Below are 18,354 nucleotides of genomic sequence, written 5' to 3' on the forward strand. Positions count from 1 at the left end.
ATTCGAAGGTTGATTGACTCTATTTCAAATATACTTTTAGTTCCAGGGCGAGCACAATAGTTTCTTGCCAATGCTAAGCTTGGCGAAGAGATGTTATCACATTTCTAAACAACCAAGTTCGTATTTAATCAAAGCTAATTACTTTCACAGTCTGTCATTATCAGTGCACGATAAAGCCTAATGGATATAACTCCCACCAATTATAGAAATAGACAACTAACGTCGAATTCTAAAAGGGCACAACACGCAAGCTCTTTGAGATTGATGTGCGAGTATTTAAAACTAAGTGTGTGCATTTATTATTTTGTATACCTATGGATACAGTATCTGTATCTGGAGCTAAAGACAAAAACTAAGTGTATTTATTTGCATTTCGTAACATTTCTTCCTTTTTGTTTTTTCTCTATCTTTCTATTGTTTGATCCCATATTGTTAGTTATATAATTGCAATAGATAATTCGTGCAATTTAGCGGGCAGGGCCAATGCGACATGCATATGCATATATTGATATAGATATAGAATTGTGGATCTGAACGATGTGCAAACAGGGTACTTGGCTACTGTTTTGTATCTAGCTCTATAAACATTGTTTGCCCGGTCGTTCTGTTTATTTGCCTGTTTGCACTCAAGAGTATTCTCCGGGATAGTTGGCAGTGCAAATAGATAAGACCCTGGGATGCACTTCCATTGCGAATTCAGCGATTCAAGCCCTAGGATTTAATGCAGGAAAAATCGTATACCCAAATTATTTTTAGATTTAATGGCTGCTTGACACAGTTGCATGCTATTTTTTAAGTCATAAAATGGGTTTGTTTGCCCAGATTCCCACAAAAAACAAGTGACCCAACGGCTAAAACTAGCAAATATTTATTAAAGTTAACACTCTTGCTAATATAACGCATACGCCCTGTTTGCAGATCTAAATGCGACGCTTCCTCCTTTATTTATTTGTATATTTCAACAGTTTTGAAAATGGTTTGCTTTGAAATGACTGACTCTCAAATCGATTGCTCGAAAAGTACGTAAAGTATTACAGATGCCCCGCAATTCCTTGGAAATTCCCTGTTGAGAGCATTCAGCCCATTGGGTTCGCTACTCCACGATCATTTCCTCCCAATCTCTGACGTTGCACTTTTAATTTGTCGCAAGTCGTTGACATTTCATCTACGCTCCAAAATGGAGCCACCACCCACTCTCATTTGATTAAATACAGAAACAGCATTTAATCAAAATGAGAAGAGTAAACACGCAGAGTACACATCGTTGGCCATTCGCCATTCGCCGTTCGCCGTTCGCATTTTGCTTATTAAGCAAATAAATAAATAAGAAGGGTATTAAATTAATTAAATAAATAATACTTTCAGGAACAAATAAATAACAAATTTTATTGCGCAAAAAGGCAAACAAGTGAGTGTGGAGCCGACACGCAAATGGAAGATTCCGGATACGATGGCCAAGACTTGACTGGGGTGCGCTTAAGTTGGGTAAAAACAATTATTAACATTTAGCCACGTCTATTAAATACTCAGCCATGCTTATTAGCATTTTATTCAATCTGAATTTGGAAGGTACACATATTCACTATCTAAAAATATAATATTTTAAATGCTCGATAGCCACTTCCTACACCCTTGTATAATGGCGAAAATTCCCAGACAGTCACGGATTCCGGATCAGGGAGTTACGGATCACGTGACCTTGACTTGGACATGCTTCGCTGACTTGTCTTTATTATTTGCCTAAACTATTTCCAATTAGTTGTGTGCAATAATTGATAGATTAGCTAAATATGGCAATCATGCAAGCGCTGATGAAGGTTGTCAGACTTTAGTCGGACTGCCAGATTCCAGATTCCCTTTCGGCTGCCAGGTAATTTGGCCCGTAATTACGGCCATCACCTAATTGCCTATGAGTATCATTGTGTAAACGATACAGCGGCTGTGGGGAAGCCGAAGCTGCCATCCGATCGCTGATCATTTAGGTCATTAGATGCGATCATGCCTCAGTGGAGATCCCAGTTGATTGAGTAATTAGGAAGTGCAGGGATCCCTCATCCAAATCAGGGCATCCATATCCATATCCGACTCAAAATGATCGAGTATCTGTATCTTTTCTGATTGGCTCAATTGGATATTATTATCGAAGTAACATGGATTGTTGCGATTTAGAGAATCAGTTAACGATGCAGCAAATCAAATTGAATGCTTTCAGACAGCGCTCAATTATGTTATTAGTTTTCAAATACGTTTCTAAAATTATGTATAAAATGTTTGATTTAATATTAGGAAACTTCAGTTGTTGAATAATTAAGCGAACGATCTACTAATTCAGTGCGCAGCATTTGCGTTCTTGATCTTGAATTTTGCATTGGAATTTGAATAAATAACAAATCTACACAAGGCTTTTAAATATGCTTTGCATGAAATTCTTCAGATTTAATTAATTGAAACATATTTTCCTTTTAATTAAGTCCTAATGAATCCGATCTCTTTTGGGTTCATTTTTTATTAGAAACTCGTTTAAAATTATGCCAAGTAAAGGTTCTTGATTTATGGGCAACAAACAAGGCATATGTATATCGTTAGATATTATTATAATTTATTAGTGATTAAATCATTTTAAAAAAGTGCTTTGCAGAAATATATAAAGATTTTAAATTGTGAGGCAGAATAGAATTCAAAATACATGCTTTTTGTAGCAGTGTAGGCGAAAGGTACGAGCCCGATTATCGAAAGCGTTAAGCCTCCTTTTGTGGGCTTTGTCTCAATGTGTTAAAGCAAATTGGCTGCAGGCGGCCGGGCGTCATTCCTTAACCCCCTTAACCCCTGATGGCCAATGAGTGTACACACACCCAGTTGTCAAAAGCCAGTCGACCATGCCAAATAAAAAAAAAACATAAGACTCTCGGCAAACAAGAAATGGCCCCTCAAAAATGTCACATTTGCACAATTGATTAACAGGCCGTTTACAGTGGCCCATAAAAGTTTTCGTATGCCGGGCGTTAAATTGCCATTTACAGCTGGAAAGTTTTTTATTCTGGATGGCAAATTTGATTTCTGGTTGAATCTGGTGCTGAAAAGTTTCCTGGCAATTGCATTTTATTGAACCTTTCGATTCGGTTATCTAGCACTTACCTGCGAACAGCAAATATTTCGGTGTCTTTTTTATTTTGCGCTGGTGGAAAATTTTTGCCAAGTTCGCGGTTAATTAATATGCAATTAGAGGTTGATATCAATTTGCGCAATGTACAACCAATAATCGATTTTATTGTTTGTTTGACAAGTTTCCTTTAATTTTGCCTGTAAATTAGTCCAGAAAGAACTTTCGTTTAGCAAGTTTTATGCATTATTTGAATCTGGTTGAAAAAAAAAATAAAAATATTTTTGATGGCATTTTAATCATAACTTGGCTAAAAATGATCATAAAGATGCAAGAATTACTGTTTTGAGCAGCTTATTACCAATGCTAACGAACCCTATCACTTTTTGACGGATTTAGGAAAATTTATTTTTCGGTAATTTTTCGCATTTTTTGTAAGGGGTAACATCATCAAAACTTGCAAAAAATGGCAAAAAATTTGCATTTATATTTTTTAACACAGTTCGATTAGAAATTTAATAACGAACGCAACGAGGTATGCCATTCCACATTCAGACAATTATTTTTAAAGTTGTGGCCAAAAATCGGATTATTTTATGACCGAAATTCCAAAAAACGGATTTTGGCAAAAACTAAAATATTTGTGGTGGCATTTTAATCATAACTTGGCTAAAAATGATCATAAAGTTGCAAGAATTACTGTTTTGAGCAGCTTATTACCAATGCTAACGAACCCTATCACTTTTTGACGGATTTGTGAAAATTAATTTTTCGATCATTTTTCGCATTTTTTGTAAGGGGTAACATCATCAAAATTTGCAAAAAATGGCAAAAAATTAGCAATCCTATTTTTTAACACAGTTCGATTAGAAATTTAATAACGAACGCAACGAGGTATGCCATTCCACATTCAGACAATTACTTTTAAAGTTGTGGCCAAAAAACTAATTATTTTATGACCGAAATTCGAAAAAACGGATTTTGGCAAAAACTAAAATATTTGTGGTGGCATTTTAATCATAACTTGGCTAAAAATGTTCATAAAGATGCAAGAATTACTGTTTTGAGCAGCTTATTACCAATGCTAACGAACCCTATCACTTTTTGACGGATTTGTGAAAATTAATTTTTCGATCATTTTTCGCATTTTTTGTAAGGGGTAACATCATCAAAATTTGCAAAAAATGGCAAAAAATTTGCATTTATATTTTTTAGCACAGTTCGATTAGAAATTTAATAACGAACGCAACGAGGTATGCCATTCCATATTTAGACAAATATTTTTAAAGTTGTGGCCAAAAAACTGATTATTTTATGACCGAAATTCGAAAAAACGGATTTTGGATTTTGGCAAAAATTCAAATATTTTTGATGGGAATCATTACTTGTCGAAAAATGATCATAAACATAAAAGAATTACTGTTCTGACTGAACTGAGAATTGACTGTTGAAAAGGTTATTACAAATGGTAATGGAGCACAAGATTTGGAATTGGCCTCAAAGATCAGAGATCGTGCATCCGCCATGGTGGCCAGAGCACTGCTGGCGGCTTACTGGATTCAACCGGATTGTGTAGAGCCTGGTTTTCTTTTTGAAGACCCACCCCCCTCTAATTGCCACTGCCACATGGCAGCTGGCTGAGGTAAGAGTCGGATATAGACATTTCAATTGAATTGAGTCAGTCATTGCCAATAAGCACTATGGACATACATTAGAGCCCGTCAAGAATTTAATTACCGGCCAGGCAATCACCTGCCTTAATTGATCTCTCTCCCCCAGATCAACGTATTTCCCAGATCGTAAGAGGAGAATGGATCTTGGAGAACAGAGAATAGAGCAGCCGATCGAGATGGAAAGCGTTCGCGGGTGCGGCTTTGGAGTCTCAGGAATGCCACCTCCATGGTCTCCACTTAAGCCCAACTCTGTAACAGGTTCACAGCAAATTAGCGCCAACGAGTGACCAACACAATAACTGCTACTTGGTTGGGAAGTTAGAACGACTTATGGATGCTTTATGAACAAGTATTCCGACGGGTAAGCCATTTACTTAAAGAAAGAATGAACAAATTAACTTTGGGTTCCTAATCACAACCACTCATATTATCCCCGACGAAATGCAAGACCATGTCGAAAAGTACTGCCCTATACATATCATATACGTATTAGAGTATACCACTAAAAGCCTCTACCACTAAATGCCTACTTCTAACAGATTTTCAATATACGTATGTAATTGATTTAACAGAAATCGAGAGTCGGCAGATGTATTTAAAAGTTGGAATGAGTTGATTGAGGGGGGCGAGAATTGAAATGACAGATGAAAGTGGCAGATGTTGAGAATGTGAAAGGATTAGAGAGATGGGGAGAAAGTTGCTTTACGCAAATGTAAGTCGGATAATCCGCAGAGAATGCTTACGCGAGTAAAGAAAATGGCAGTGTTTACTATTGCCACTATTATTTTATTAACTATCTCTAGCAGTGATTTATGGCTCTGACCGGCCGACCCTGCTAATCATGAGTTGCAGTATCGAATTGTTGCTTAACTTGGTGGCAAGGCTATTCTTAAACAGAATGCATTGCACTTGGACCGGCTGACAAAGTCTTAGAACATGTGTCGATCAGTTCTGGCTGACTTCCTTTACTCCACTACACTGTAGTTAATTAGGGTGGACCGCAAATGGCCTCATATAAAAAGGTACGAGTGTTAATGTAAATTTTAATAACGTGTGTTGTAAATATTAATTTATTACAATAGCTTAGTAAAAGTTACTAACTAACTGAAAGAAACTTAGCTGTATATAAAAGTTCAACAAAGTTTGAGACTACATTTTTGCCGTTTATTTGCCTTGCAAGTTCTTTGCAATTGAATTATATAATGTTTGGCTTGCCAAATTTATCCAAATGTGTAGTAAACGGCTGGTGCGGAACAACAGCTCGTATGCGTGATATTTCATTATATTCTGTATGGTTCAGTTCTCATAATTACTTGGTGTAGCCCAGACCATCTGCTCACCTGCTCTCTCCTTCTAGCCATAGCGCTATCTCTCTCACTGGCCGCTGCAGAAACGTGCGGCGGCTGACCCAAGGCCAATTGGCAAATTGAAAGCGGAGTGGAGTCGGCGTTCTAATTGGAATCCACTTACAAGCGCCGCTCCACCTGCACAGAATCAGTTGGATGTGTGGCAAAAAGTGGGTATCTAAACATGATAGAAGCGAAAAGGCCATAAAAGCAGGAACTGCGAGCAGGCGCTGTGCGGATCAAGAAACTGCCAACCCTGAGAATCCGAATGAGACACTCTTGTCAGCCGGTTCCACCAATAATAATAACAATAATGCCATATGCACGCATACCACTTATGTAGTAGATATACTGTATACATGGTATTATATACCGCGTCTCTAACGCCGGTCCTAAAAACCTAGACTTGTGGCTTTGTTGTTGCTTCTGGCGACATGGACACTTCGAATTTCAAGACACATCTTATTAAATATTCTTTGTGCCGCTGCTGCCGCTCCTCAGGTTCTTTTTTGCTCAGGTAAACAAATCGGTCAACGGGCAACGGACTCGGGCACGTTTTTGCCAAAAACGAGAAGAGAAGTTCATCTTAATTGTATTCAGCTATACCCTATCCGGATATAATGCAAATAGTTAAAAGCCTTTGCAAACCTTAACGACTATTTAAGTTCGGAATTACGACTAAATATCAAACCGTTGAACATACAAATCGAATTACAGCGTTTAGGATACCAGAGCAGCAGAAATAGATTACTCGTATAAATATTTTTGATAGGAGCTATAAGAGCTTGGGTTGCCAAGCTAAACACAAAAGTCATGTATGCCAACAAATAAATATAGTACTTGAATACATTTTGTTTAATACTAATGCTACTACCCTTTTTTCATTTGCTATACCAAAGTTCAACTTCAGGTCTCAGTTGCAAACTGTATACACATGTAAACCGAAGTACCTACTTGTAGGGTATCCACAAGAGAAATAAAACACTCGTATAAATTTAGCTTCCGCAATGGCAAAAAACTCTCGGCCAAACTCTTATCGGTCGACAGATGGCCTTTTTTTTGGCTTTTTGCCTTTTTTTGCGGCATTTTTCGCTCAGTGATGGCGCTTCTTCTGTTGTCAGCGGGTTGAGCAATTTTTCATGAGATCTCAAAAACCCCGACGAGTTCGAAGAACTCCGAAATCGAAAACATAAACAAAATCCGAGACATATAAAAATTTGCAAGCAAAATGGCCGACAGGTTTGGCTCAAATTATAAACTATTAGAAGCGGTTCAGGTTAAATTCGCTGCTCGTTGGCCAACTTCGAGTCGGCCGACTGCAGAAACAATAATGAAAACAATAACAAATACTGGCCGAAGACAAGCAGCAGCAACAACAACAACAGCCCAAGAAACAGCAGCAACAAAAAAGCTCGGATCACTGGTATTTTTAGTATGTGGCGCTGATTTACAAGGTGAACGGGTAAGGTAGCCAAGCCAGTTCAAAACCCCAGCTCAGGTCGCTTCACCGCCCCCTCTGCGCTCCCCTGCGCCCCCCTACAACCCCCTTTGCCACTTGAAACCCACCTGCTCAACAGCAAACATTTAGCTCTCGAAATCATTTTGGGCCAATTCCTAAGCCGAAAAACAAACCGATACTAACCGTTTGGTAACTCCTAAATAAGGTTTGTGCCTCAACTAAAGGGTACAATCTTTACATTTACCTCTTAATATTAAACCATTTTATCTAGTTTTTTGACTAAGTTAAGCTTAAAACCCATTTGCCCCTTTTGGCCAGCAATACCCACCGATAATTGGAAATTATTATTATCACGATTCTTATCGTTCGGCGACGTTATCACTTTGGAGGAGTCTGGCGAATGAGGTTTTCCCTAAAGTCTCAATTGCCGCCAATAGATCGAACTATAAACAAACCATAAAGAGAAACCCGATTTGAAACAATTTGTTTAATTGACCGAATAAGTGGTGCTATCTATTTGCGAGTCATGAATTTGAAGGGTTTCTTATATTATTTGATAAGAAATAATTACTAAACATTTCAGAACTAATTGTGTACCCGAAAGTGCCGGATATTCCGAAGTGAACACACAAAAATATATCTTGTCTTCCAATGTATGACGTCTGCATTTCTTGCTGTTTTCTTGTTTATCGAAAACATCGGGCAAACAAAACTAGACGAGAATCTAATTAATTAAGAAATACAAATGCAACTCGACATGCTTATCGCGGTTTGATTAAAAATTATTATTCTTATTTGCGGCGCTGATTCATGCAGATAGACGGGGGAATCACCCCGATGATTCAAGGCCTGCCAAAAAAGATTGCGATTTGGGATCACTTCAATATCATCATCAGACATCCCGATTTTTAATTATTTGTCATATCATCTTGGGAGTTGACAGCTCGTGCCAAGTGCTCAATCAATTGTATAAATATAAAGAATTATAAATAAGCGGCTTGCCAACAATAATTTGTTTTATTGTTCTAGCGCAATTATCATGATTTTTGCGATTTCGACTGATAAGAGCAATAAGCGATATAATATTTCATCGATTCCATCGAACTGCCCCAAAATAGGAGTGGGAAATCCCTTGACCCGATCATGAGTCCAGGGAATGGCTGGACGTCCTTGGCCTTCACATACTAAATTGTATCTCACTCGCCGAAAAAGTCGTCTGCCTTGTGCTTCTGGTACTTATTCCCTTTGTGGCGGGTTCGGTTGACTTTATAGTTGAATTGGTCCCATATATCCATGGATAATACATTTCCTACTTGGAGTTGAGCCACTTGTAGAGAAAACAAAATGTAAACACATGAACTATTGTGTACCTTTTTCGGTAGTCGTGTTTATTTATTTGCATTGTTAAATGAGTTCTTTATTTATTCGAGTGTGCTCACATGTATTTATTATTATAATCTGTCTTATTGGTTATTTAATTTGCCACACAAACCTAGCCAGCTGTTATTAGTTCTTTTTATGTTTCGTGTTTAAATCATTCATTTTTATGCATACGATGTTACTAAATATATTTATTTATGTATGTGATCTTTTTATCGGTTCGGTTAATTGCCGAATCAATTAATTAATTATCGGTTAATTACCATACATATCCTTCCCGATTTTGAGTTGCGAAGTCTATTTAAGTTTGATATGATAGTTGCGAGCCTGAAACCTTTAACGTAGAATGTTAAGTGCATTTATAATTCGTGGGGTGTGGGGTCACCCAAAGTGGTAACCTTCCTATTCGCTGCTCCCGTTGCTGTCGCTTCTGTTGCTGCCACTGGATTGTTGATTGTTGAAAGTTGAATGTTGTTTGTCGACGTGCTGCCACCAACGAAATTTCAATCGCGGATCCCTCGCCGCTTTTATTGTAATTTATCGACTCGGATGCTACGTGAGTGTTATTGAAAATGGTCATTTTGCTGGCGTTGCCCGTACTGTCAGCACCTCCAAGCACTCTATAAGTCTGGCCTACCTCCAGCAGTATTATCAGTACATATCTACTATATCTACTATACATGCCAGGCTGGGTCTTTAAGTTTAATGTATTCAAACATTGAACTTTTATTTGCTGTGCAAGTGACCATAATGATGATGAGGAAGGGAGGGCGTGGTCGCAACGGTTGTTGATTACGCCCACATGCGGATTTTTGCATTATTGATTTGTAAACACTAGTGCTCTTTGTACTTTTATGCAAAACCTCAAGGAAAATGTATGGCTGGCGCAGATAAAATTAAATAATAATTCACATGCAAACGGCGAAGCATAAATATGTGAACAACAGAAAATATGTTAACAAGATATACTATGTAGATGAACGGAATTATAACTATTTGGAGGCCCAGATGGTTTTCGCTGTAAGTGCTGTCAAACTCACATTTTTTATACACTTTTTACAGTCCCCATAACTCATTGGATTTTATGGTTTTTTCGTTAACCTCAGAATAAATATTCAGTTGCGGTTTTGTATAATTTTTTTTATATATATTTCTCATAGACAAGAATTTTGCACATGGGAGTGGTTTTAATTTGGCAGAATCCAGTTAATTAATATTTTGACACTGCGGCCAGGCAAACATATGATTAATTAGAGTTTCGAAAGGGAACATATATACATATATTAAAAATTTGTATTACATACAGATATGGGAAACTAAAACGAATTGAATATAATAATTTGGGAGGGAATCTAAGCTAAAAACATTGTTAAACAATATATAATTGATGCCTTGCACCCTTAAATACATACATAATCCTAAATTCAGTTAGTGCGCAATAAATGGTAGTCGGTTTTAGTTAATGTGCTAAAAGGGCAACCCCTCCGGACTGAATTTAGATATTGCTTTGCACGTATAGCTCGGTCCGCCCCAAAAGTCGTATGAAATGGGATATGGACAGACAATAAAGTGAACCAAATTACGGGGAACGTTGGACATTTGCTACGCCACATTCATAAATAATCAAGTGTTTGGCACATTTTGATGGATCGCCAGTCATTTGTCATAATGCTGGAAATAAAAGCCACAACAGAAGAGCCGAAAATAAAAACCGGATCGATTCTCCCGCCAGAAGATCGAATATGAAAGACAGGCCTCCCCAGCCCCAATTTTCGTTACGAACTCTAATTCCAATTTCGATTCCTAGATTAAAACACAACCATATTTCATCAATATGTGGGTTTCGCCAGACGCGACTTCCCATTGATTGGCGATAATTAATCAAGGGTTGAAGGGGTTTTGACCGCACGGAGAATGGAGGATGGAGGATGGAGGAAGGAGGAAGGAGGATGGCCACTTAGCAGTGCCGTGTTAATGGTCCACTCTAATGTCGTGCACTAATTGCCGCGATGACTGATCACTCTCGGAAGGCTATGCAAAGTCTGGTCTGGATTACGGATTACGGATTGCACCCTAAACATTGTAGATATGTGGATTACGAGTTTAAGACTACGAGTTTCACCTGGGCCAGCGCAAACAAATATGGAGCTTATCAATTAGATAGTTCGCAAATTGCTGCTAATTGCAATTTGCTCTTCGAGGTGGAAATAAATATTGTGGAATTTTATTGGAAAAAACTAAATAGTTTTCTCAGCCTCCTCGCTATTTGTTTAATTTTTGCAATAATATTTGTATTTGCATTCGAGCTTTTCACGTACTTTGCTCAATATCTTGTCTTCTTCTAATTTTGTATGTTATTTGTATTTCGATCTTTTCTCTTTCCCTCTCTCTCTTTTTTATTTTATTTTTTTTTTTTTTTTGCAGCAGCTGTACTAATTTTTTCCCGCTATTGTTTGGAAAACTTACCCTGAGAGACTCGAACAACGGAGAAAAAACACAAATAAATAAATATTAAGTACATAAATGGTATTTACCGCCAGTTGGAAAGACTTACTACGTCAATTTGTGTGGCGTGTGGCAAAGGCAACGCAGGCAGCACGGAGAAGGTCGTGAGCACGGCTTTGGATCGGATCGGATCGTATCGGATCAGATAGTATCTAGCATATCTCGAATGACTCGAACGGTACCCTCAGCTGTAGTATCTGGAAGGGGTATTGTGTTTTCGGTGAGTGGGTGGTATTAGTCGACATTGAAATGTCGTCAGAGCTTGATAGTCAAGGTCCCCAGTGTTCTTGGGATTGTGGAACGTTTTTGGGGGCTGATGTTTGGGGCGGTGCCATTGATCTATTGTGGGAGAAAAGTGTTCTCTTCGAAACGCCCGCTTAATTGGAAATTTGTGTAACAGCCAAGATAATTGGCCAAATATAATGACGCACATGAATATTTACAGAGACCTCGGTTCTTTTGTCCTTCCTAAAATGTTTATATTTATACCCTTTAGCTTTTATTTTCATTCTGAATACATCCGTATATTTTGTAAATCGAATTTCAAGTGCAATTTTTGCACAACCTCACGGATAAATCACACGGCGCATTTTTCAGCGTAAATGGGCACGATGCTAAAGAAGATGGCCGAAAAGTTGTAAACTTAATGAGCCATAATCGCAAAATAATAAAATCAATAAAATGCAATTTCAACTGAATATTGTGTATATGCATATATGTTTTTATAAACGGCCTTGCGATAAGAGAGAAAAAACGAATTTCAGTTCCCATTGTTGGGCAATAAAATGTGGCATAAAAACGCTGGGCAGCGTTATAAAAATTGCAATTGAAATGGATCCGAGCAAAAAGCGACATTCTCGTTTTCGGGGTGTGGCTGCTCTTAATTCAAGATTTCAGACCAAAGACCACCGACCAGCGACCAGCGACCACAGAATATTGCGCATACGCCACGTGCAGCCAAGTGAGCAATGTCAACAAAAAAATATCTAGAAAATAAGAATCAACAAGAAACAGCTTAGAATGGTTTTACCAACTTGTCAGGCCAATTAATTATTTTTCTGTTCTAAATTATGAGTGGATTGGTTCGCTTTTGAGTTAACCATTTTTCAAGACTTTTAAAGACTTGTCTATTCACTTTGGGCAATGGACATTCATTCAAAGTTTATTCTTCCGCTTCTTTTTAATTTATATCGGTATTATATTATATATTACGTTTTAAAAAAAGATAATAATATATATTAAGTTGTGTTATTGATGTGTACAATACAAATAAATAAATAATGAGAAAAAATAAAAATGCTTGAAACTTAAGTCGCTGATATTTTTGCCATGTTTTTCTTGCTCTTGATTGTTTTAATTTATTTAAATATGCTTTTCCTCGTGCCTGCTTGTTTGCTCTGGTCACCGAGCGAGCAAACAACCTGTGCCAGGCATTTATGTAATGGTCGGTCTGGCCTTTGTCTTCACTGTACTGCGGCCCGGCCCGGCACAGTGGGCCCTGGTTAATGTACGTCCTTGACCATCGGTGCTGCCAAAAAGCGCCAAGAAACGACTTTAGCCGAAATATACTGATACTGATACTGCTACTGATGGGGACGCGTTTTGGCCGTTCTTCGGCATGCAACTGCAGGCCATTGCATTCGCTGCGATTCGAATCGTTTCGCATCCGAATGGATCGTACGGTTTCGTTTTTGGGTACGAGAGTCCGAGTGGACAGACCAGTTTGCGATTGCATCGAGAGATTTATTTATAGACACTCGAACTGGCACTGCACCGACTGCACTGGCTCTTAACCTCCATTTGGGACACGCGGCGTATGAGTTATGTCGATTGCGGTTCACTGCAAATTATGCGACACGATTCGCAAAACACCGTCAAGAGTGGCACTAGGTGCTTGCGATTGCCAAACCCGCGGTGACTGCCTGCAAGCAAATATTCTGTATTTCTGGGGAGAACGGATTTTAAGGGAGAAGAAATGCCCACCAGATCACGTGGTGTATACAAAACATTTTATGAAAATCAAGGTATATAAGGCTGGGCGTTTTGTTGTTTTAAGCAGATGTAGTTCAAAAATGTGCAAACATGTCTTGGGCAGATATTATATAAGTACAAACTTTTCGAAATCCGTATTCATCTAAAAGTAATCTTTGCACCCTTAACGGGTATTCCTCAGTCGTTATCCTTTCAAATGAGAAAGCAACCGAAACTTCAAGAACATCTCATAACAACATCGTAATCGTATTTAAGTCAGCTTAATGCATTTCTTAGTCGGCCATGCCACTAATTTGTGGCCTCATGGGGGTTCGGTATTCATTTCCTTTGTCAGGTGCAGGCTAAAGTCCGTAAATCAGCGACTTTTTGGCCAGTTTGTTAGGCTGCAATGTCCGATATACGGATGCCCGCAAATCGTCTTAATGGGCTGATAACCAAGTCGAGCCCGTCTTAACTTGGCCAGCCTGCACACAAGAAAAACCCGACCCAACCCAACCCAACCCAACCCAATCCGATCCGATCCGAGCCAAAATTGAAACCCAACCGATCCGAACCGATCCGAACGGTCCACCGATTCTAGTTTTAACCGGCAAAAAGCAGTTTCGGGCTGATTTCTGTTTTCATCGACGTCGCCGACTTGCCGGTTTTCAACAGTATTTATTTACATACCCTCATTGGGGGTACTCCGCTCACAGCTCCGTACTTGTCACCATTTTCCACACCATTTAGATCTGCTCAATACTGTTTCATGTCTCTCATACCAGAAGGAGATTCATGGGAATTTCGATTTCATTTACCATGTGCATTTTATATTTATACCCAGTAATCAAGTCCTTAAGTTGTAGGAGCTATGTGTTACTTACATCTTTTTCCTATAACTCCATGGGAAGTTTGTTTTAGTGTCTTCAAATTTAAAAAGTTATTTAAAGCAGTTGGCCAAATGAAATGACTCAAATAGCCGAGGTACCATATATCAAATCATATATCAAATACTTAATGCTTCGACTTAAGAATATATATATATTTGTTTTGCGATTAGCCTACAAATTTGATACGTGGTATGTGCGGTATTATACCCACTAAATCCATCACTAATCTAGATATATGCAAGAGTATCTAGTGTTTTTCAGTAGCACCAACCAAGTTTTTGGCACTTGTTCGTGCGGCTCGGTTGTGATTGAGATCGGATCGGATCGGATCGGATCGAAGGGGCTAAGCCAAGCGATGAACGTGGACAATTGAAAGATTGATGACTGCGCCACAGCGATGGCTAATGATTCAAAGCGGGCCGATACGATACCACGATACGGAACCCCCATATCATTCGATACCATCCTAACTGTCGGTCCCCGATCTAGACTGAATTACCGTTGCGGACTCACCCGTGGACTTCTTGGCTCGCGTGCGTGGGATTCAATGGATTGAAATGGATTGGGTTGGGCAATTGGCATTTCGAGTAGGAAATCCAGCTGCGGCGCAGAAAATTCTTACTGAATATGTGTGCACATGGAGAAAAGTTTCATTTTTCATCGAAAATAATTACCACTTAAATGGCAGGAACGATCAGAATTTCCCATACTCAATCATCATTTGGCGAAAGAATTCTTTTGTTGTAAATTATACACTAGCAGCTTGGGGAGCTCGTGTGATTTATGCCGTTTAGACGAGTCCATTATTTAGCCATCTCGATTCACAAGCGATGTGAAGAGCTGACGGGAAATTAATATTTAATTAACTGTGACTTGGTAAATAAAACCGCCGGCGAAAACTTACACTTGGCTCTTGGGATCTATATTTATAATTTTCAACACTTAGCACCCGAACATCTTTTTACTGCCAATAATGACAGCTGTTTAAACCGTTTAATGATTATTTACAATATTAACGAACTGTTTGCGAAAATGAGTGATAATACTATGTTCACAGTAATTCTTACAACTCTGTGCAATAATCGACCATCGACCATCGCCATATTGGTGAAATAGCCCCATACAATGGTGATTCACACCATCCATAACTATCAAGGCTCGCTTTTATCTATGTACTTTAGCTGACGAAAAATATCATAAATAAATTTCTTTATATTTTACGTACTCCACTCTAAGGCTGTGAATCACTCCCTTGCCTATTTTAAGTTCAGCACTTGAACGCCCCGAAAATCGTACAATTTTAATTAAAATCTAGCACTTAAAACGTAATCAGAGAAGTATAATGGGTTTCTGCATTAGCCAAAAGCTGTCAAAGGATGAGTAGGAACATTATCACTTTAAGTTAGCTATCTGGTGGTGAAGTGGAAATACGCATTTGCTCAGGAGCTAATTAAATCGTTTTACACTCATATCCGCATCCAGACATCCCAATTCACACAAGCAACCAGCGGGCAGCCGAAAGAAAATATTTTAATAATATAGGGGAATTGGGTGGATCGATGGATCGGCGGATCGGCGGATCGGCGGATCGAGGCGGATGGAAACCAATTGGGTCCGGCGCAGAGCGGTCTGGCGATCACAAATGTATCTGTATCTGTATCTGTGTGCGTTTTGGAGCTATATCTACTGCGGCTTGGCCAAGTGTTAATTGTTCTTAGCCATTATTAATTGATTGAATTAATGAATGAACGGCTGCAGACGACAACGACAACGATGACGAACTCGAACCGAACCAAACCAAACCGAAATCGAACCCAATGTTGCTGCAGATGATGAAATGCTGGGTATCGGATGGGGTAGGATAGCATTGTAAACAACGGCTACCGTGTGATACAACGATACGAGGCAGTGAACTTGAAAAGGTTATTAAGAATTCAAGTGCGGTAGTCGGGCGCTAAGGCAAATACCCGTGCTCGTATATATTCGTCGCTGTCTGACCCACATGGGTGTCGCCGGATCGGCCAGATAAATAGCGCTATATGTGCACAGTTATGTGCTATAAGCGGCTCTTGTCGCTTTCGTGGCACTAGATTTACAGTTCGCAGAGCTCGTAAAGTGATTTGCAATTTGCTAAAGCCAAACACAAACAGCGAAGCATGGTCCTCAAATTCTAACGCACTCTTATCGCCAAAAAGATCCAAAAGATGTCACAGATCTGTGAAAATATCGCTGGGCGGGTTAGTCAGAGGCTACAGATTAGAATAACTGCAAGGCAGATATTGTTTTTTTGCTGGAAACCGTAAAATATACTGTGAAGATTCCACTTAACCGTTGTAAATGATTCACTTCCAAGTCCACAGCCACTGGCTTGCCAATAACCTTATAATCCCATGATAGTGGATATATAGACACAGCTTCCACTATTTTTACAACGCAATTTTATGTAACACAAACTTATTACCATACTAAAAGTCTACTCGAAATACCGTTTGGAAAACTAGTTACATTCCAGTCGAATTCATTGCTGCCAAATTAGAATATATAATGCCTCCATAAGCAGACTTCGTGTTGGAGATCTACTTCTATCTTATCTCGGGCGGTGACTTATCTTACGCGTTAGTCAGCCCAAAAGAGCTAAGTATCTTGTGATGACTGGTGAGGATTTCGGCTTTGTTTTGGGGGTTTTTCATGTCATTGAGCGGGGATGTTATGCAATTTCACACCGATTTGATTAATAGAGCTGGTTCAGAATACAGCCTATAGATTATAGCCCTTGGTAGATTCTAGCACGTGTCGCGCCTCCAATTAGCGCCCCATCTCGTACTTACATACTGTACACTATCATGTGGTGTCTACGATAATTGTATAAGCCATTACGACTGGAAGTCGCGTCGCATCGCATCGGATCGGATCTCCCACCGCCCATTGGCATCCGGGTGACGCATTCAGGAGGCCAAATGAATCAGTCTTATATACTCGTACACTATATACATATGTGCACATATACGCACTCGATCCTAACCGAGTCAGCTTGGGGCAGATCAGTGCAGATTGTATTGTGTCTTGGGTGTTTAATTGAAATGGGAGATGGTGGGGTATTGAATGGAGATATCTAATAAATAAGACGACAATTAAACGAGGGACAGCTTGGAACTGCCACCCCACTCCTCCGATTCCTTCCTATCTATGGATGTGGATATTTATCCACATATACATGAGATACACGAGATTGATAACAGCGACACTGTTTGTCCGCCTGATGACGTCGACAAGTTCAAATCGGCCTGCACTTTGGTATTATTCCATTAGGATCAATTGCGCAGTGCAAAATGTGTGCAGAGAGTGGACAATGGGTAATAAATAAGTATTACTATAAAATATATTAAGTACGGGAAAGCGTAAATCTTTAAACCCTAAATCTTGCCATCTTTCTGTTGTTATATTTATATAGCATTATATAATAAACAGAAACCTTACACATGTTAAAAAAAAATATAAACAAAAATTGAAATGATGTGTTATTTGTCATAAATATATACAATAATGTAATAGCCGACCAAATAAAATTTACAAGCCTTCAACGTTGCAGTTTCAAATTTATTTGAAACCCAGCTATTTTCGAATAACAAATGTGGGTTATAGGTTGGCCTTGAAGCCGGGTTAAACGAACCAAATCGTTCAATAGCTTATTCGGCCGTATTTACACAAAAGAAACGCATATATTTTGTTTAAACATAAAGTTGACAGAGAACGAGAAATGAAAGGAACAAGCGCTTGATGGCGAAACAAATGTTCTTTGGACCAAGTTTCCAGTCAAATTCTCGAGAAGCAAGAAGGCCAAAACATTGCGGATATGGTAAGCTCGGTTGCCCGATTATGCACGTATATAAAATCATATACTTTTGGATGGGTCCGCATCTGTGTATCAGCATACATAAATATAATTACTTCTACCCGTATAAACATACATACATACGTATGTATCAACATCGTGACGTCGGAATACCGAAATTGAGAATACCGAGAAGTG

This window comes from Drosophila erecta, unplaced genomic scaffold (genome assembly GCF_003286155.1).
Source record: "Drosophila erecta strain 14021-0224.00,06,07 unplaced genomic scaffold, DereRS2 tig00000126-arrow-pilon, whole genome shotgun sequence".
In the NCBI taxonomy this organism is placed as follows: domain Eukaryota; kingdom Metazoa; phylum Arthropoda; class Insecta; order Diptera; family Drosophilidae; genus Drosophila; species Drosophila erecta.